This window comes from Pteropus vampyrus, unplaced genomic scaffold (genome assembly GCF_000151845.1).
Source record: "Pteropus vampyrus isolate Shadow unplaced genomic scaffold, Pvam_2.0 Scaffold263, whole genome shotgun sequence".
Classification (NCBI taxonomy): domain Eukaryota; kingdom Metazoa; phylum Chordata; class Mammalia; order Chiroptera; family Pteropodidae; genus Pteropus; species Pteropus vampyrus.
This window is the reverse complement of record NW_011889044.1, coordinates 560699-565226: the sequence shown is the minus strand read 5'-3', so window position 1 is coordinate 565226 and position 4528 is coordinate 560699.

Genomic DNA, 4528 nt, shown 5'->3' with positions numbered 1-4528 from the left:
TCTTTCTTTTTTTATTGTTGGCTTTAAGTGAAGACAGGGCCACACAAATTGCATGACTAACTCCTCTCCAAGGAGAGATACTTTTGCAGCCTACACACTGATGTCATTAAAAGTACCTAATACCAGTGAGGTGGGGGCGATTGCACATTGGGGTTTATTCTAAGTGGATCAGGAAATGGGGGAGCAAAGGGAATAGGAAGCCCTGAAGAAAAACAAACACGTTAGGAAGAAAGATAAATTAAAATGAAGCATCGAAAGTAATTAACCAAGAAAAATGGTCATGCGCAATGTGTATTCTGTCTTTGGTTCCTTTAAAAGTGCATATTCCCTGGGGAGCATGAGGAACAGAAGAGAACAATGAAAAGATGAGCGGAATTTCCTTTCTATTCCCCAGAATATTCAGCTCAGAGGGACCTCTATGCTTTTCCCTGTGCAAAAACGAGAACCTTCCCTTCCAGACTAAAAGTCAAAATTCTGGATGTTTACAGCCTAGAATTGTGAATCTGGCAACTTACGCCAGAGAGTGTCACTTTGAATGCTGGTGTTCTAGGGACTTTCCAGGTGGCGTTGAAATTACTGTTCCTTCGCACCTTTCACACTGAAGCCAAACAGATCACAAAACAATAAATATAAATGCTCAACAAACTTATGAAAAAGTGTTTAATTTCTATAATAATTTTAAAAATTCAAATTAAACCAGTAATAAACTACCATTTTTTACATGTCAAGCACCCCAAAGATTATATTTAAGACAATACCTGAAGGTAAAGGGAATGTGGGAAAGAGGGGCTCTTATCCTGCTTTTGGGAAAAGTATAAATTGACACAGCTTTTTCAAACCAACTTGATAAAATGTATCTCAGAGCCTTAAAACATTCATTTATTTAATCAAAAGTATTTTGTTGAATGTATTCTATATCAAGGGCTGGAAATTACATTCCATCACTTTATAGACATTACATAAATGATTACAAGTGCAGTGAGTCCTGTGAAAAGGAAATAAAAGGAAATAAAAGCAAGGAATTAATCCTAAGGAAGTAATCAGAATTATGCAGTAAGATCATTTAAACAGCAGGAGCTACCTAAATGTCTACAGACAGTGGATTAAATAAATTACAGCATATTCATGCAATGGAACAATACGATGGCGTTAAGAATGAACATAGCAAACACTTAGTAGCATATAGAAATGTTTGTAATACACTGGTCAATGGAAAATGACGTTATGAAAGTGTTCACAGGACCCAATTTTGTAAAATCCAAACTATCTGTACATGGACCCAATACTATCTGTATCGCAGGACCCAGTTTTGTAAAAACAAAACTATCTATAAGGGTACATGGCGGTCCCTCATTATCCACAGTTTTACTCTCTGCAGTTTTAGTTACCCTCCATCAGCCGCGGTCTGAAAATATTAAATGGAAAATTCCAGAAAAAAACAATTTATAAGTTTAAAATTGCGCATCATGCTAAATAGCATGATGAAATCTTGTGCCATCCTACCCAGGATGAGCAAGAATCACCTCTTTGTCCAGCGTTATCCACCCTGTGTAAGCCACCCTCCCGCTAGTCACTTGGTAGCCAGACGGGTTATCACAGAGAGAGACCACGTCCACAGAACTTGTATTGCAGTATAATTGTTCTTTTTTTATTATCGTTGTTGTTGATCTCTTACTGTTCCTACTTTATAAATTCAATGTTATGATAGATGTGTGTGTACAGGAAGAAAACATAGTATGTGAGGGGGTTGGTACTGTCCACGGTGTCAGGCACCCACTGGGGGTCTCGGAAGATACCGCCCTTGCGGATAAGCGGGGCTAATGTGCTAGCAAATGTTATCAATGGTAATCTAGCTAGCTGGGGAGGTTACAGTGATATTTTTCTCTTTGCACTTATCTTCATGAACATTCATATAGTTGCAAAAAGTAATAACATTAGCTTTTCAGACAGCATAGTGTTTTGGAGAGTTTGAATTAATGAAACGCATTTTCCTATCATAGAAAGAATATTGAGAAAACATTTGAAATTTTCAAATCCAGTCAACTGCTGTTCCAGTTTTTTTTTAAAAAAATATTACTCATTCTTTCTGTATTACTTTTGTGAGATGACCTTAAAGAATACTAACTTGAGATGAAATTTTGTACTCTCCTTGTGACTGGGGGCTGAGGTGTTTAAATGACCTTTTTCATCCCTGGGGATGACTGCTGTAGGTCAGGCTTGAGGTCATTGGCTGCAGAGTTACAGTCATAGTTTTGGCCGAGGTCAGAGTAAACTTGGGCTACAGACGAAGCTGATGCTCTCTCAGTGATGAAAGAAAAAACATTCAATCCTCCCCTCTGAGCACAAATAATCAGCCAATTCTGGTGGGCTGGAGTTTGTAATAGTTATAAATCTGGTACACACTGCTGATTGACCATATATGGTCAGGTTAAAGTTACTGATGTTTGGGAACATTTCTGGGAAAATAGAAGTATTTTCAAGGAAAGATGAAGAATCTTAAAGCCGTAGAGATGGAAGGACCCTTCCGGGGTTCATTCTTCTGTATCTAGAAAGGCTAACAGAGGAAGAGTCCAGGGTAAGTGGATACTCTATTTGGAGAACTGACGGAAAAGGGTTTCTATAACTTCCTGCTGTCACTTCAGTCTCTGAATAAGAGAACCTGATGATATGCGGGAATTTGCGTGATGATTCAATGCCCGGTTATGGTCATCGGTGTTGCCCCATCTTGAAATATCCCTATGACATGAATGTTCCAGATGTGATCTCTTCAGAGTTCAGAGGAAGTGTAACCTTCTACCACCCTGGCACTGTAGTTGTCTTAGCTTCATTGGCAACGATTTACCTTATGGGTTGCTATGCAGCGTGCCGTGGTGTTCAATTTGCCAACATAAACGGTCTCCTTCATTTCCAGATCGCAGACAATTGGAGGTATAGATTTACATGGTGGGGGCGGGGGGGGGCGGGGTTGGGCCTGGGATTAGGCCGCTGAATTCTTAACATTCATGTGACCTTTTTTACATGACATTTTTCTGAGCCAGATCCCCATAGGCTGTACTCACCCAACTTATTTTTTTAAAAAACTTAGATATAGGACTTTACTCATATCTACATTATTACTAATTGTATGTCGATCCTTTTCAACTTGTAGAAAGGCTTTTAAATTTTAATTTTGTTATCTGTGCAACTAATTAGCGTTCTTAGCTTTACAGATGCTAAAACTTTGGCAAGAATGGCACCTCGTTGAAGGTGTGAACTCCATTGATGGGCGCGTAACTCAATACAGTCCCTTTGGCGTGAATTGGGCAATGTCAATTAACACTGAAAAAGCAGGAGCCCAGCAAATCTATTACTAGGTAATGACTTTGGAGAAAACCTTACATTCACGCGCAGCTAAGACGCGCAGCTAAGACGTGTGAGCAGCCCACGTGCAGCCAGCTGGGGATGGTCTGGCGGTATGGGTGCATCACTCCGCAGCCGTTAAAATGAGAGCAGAGTGTCCCCATTCTCAACCAACAGGGGACATTTCTAAGACACAGCAGAGTGAAAATGTGAGTTGCTGAAAGATAAAGACGACATGATCTACACAACAAAGCGATACTTATCTTTCCTGTGGGTACACACACACATATAAGGCACCCAGAAAGATTCGAAATGATGCATACCAAGCTGAGAGACAGGGTTCCATCTGGGAGAAGAGCGAAGTGGCTGGGATGGGAGGCCGAGTCCAAAGATATCCTTGCCGGGGTCTATCTGTAATGCTTTCGGTTTTTAAAAAAGATACTGTATTAATGGGCTTTTTTTGTATTAATGGACTTTTTAACCATTTACAAAGTAATAATTAAAAAAAGGAAGAAAAGAAATGCCATTCAAGTTGTCAATAAAAATGTTGAGAAGGAAAATAGCCTTAAGCTCATCTTAAAAAATATTTCTGCATTTTAAAGAATACATTTGAAAATAAGAAGCCAATTAATTACAAGACTTAGCTGATGAGGAAGCCCAAGGACATCTGCCCACTGGGGGATTCTCCACGTGCCTCATGGACGTGTGGGAAGCGTGCGCTGCGGCCGTCCATGCTCTCCCCGTCCACGAGGTGGCCAGTGTCTGGGCCTCGGCCTTTCGTACTCAGTATGTATTTTGGTTTCACACAGAGGAACTGGAAGCTAAAATTCCCCGGGGCGTCCAACTTTGAGGAGCAAGGCGGAAACTGGCGAAGGGATCCGAACAGACATCTCTCCAAATACAGCCGCGGACGCTTTTCTAGCGGGAGAGGTAAGAGGGGAGCGTGGAAGCCACCAGAAGGCCGTCTGTCCCTGGAACCTATAGGACACACGGACCCTCCACACTCACTTTCTATTTTTGTTGAGGAAATTCATACCAAATTATATTTTTCTCACTACATATGTTTTAAAATAAATTGTTTAAGTAGGAAAAATAGTACACGCATATGGTTTTTAAAAATCAAACGATGCAAAAACAGTGCAATGGGAAGTTGTTTGACTGCAGATTCCGGCCCCAGTTCTTCTCCCCA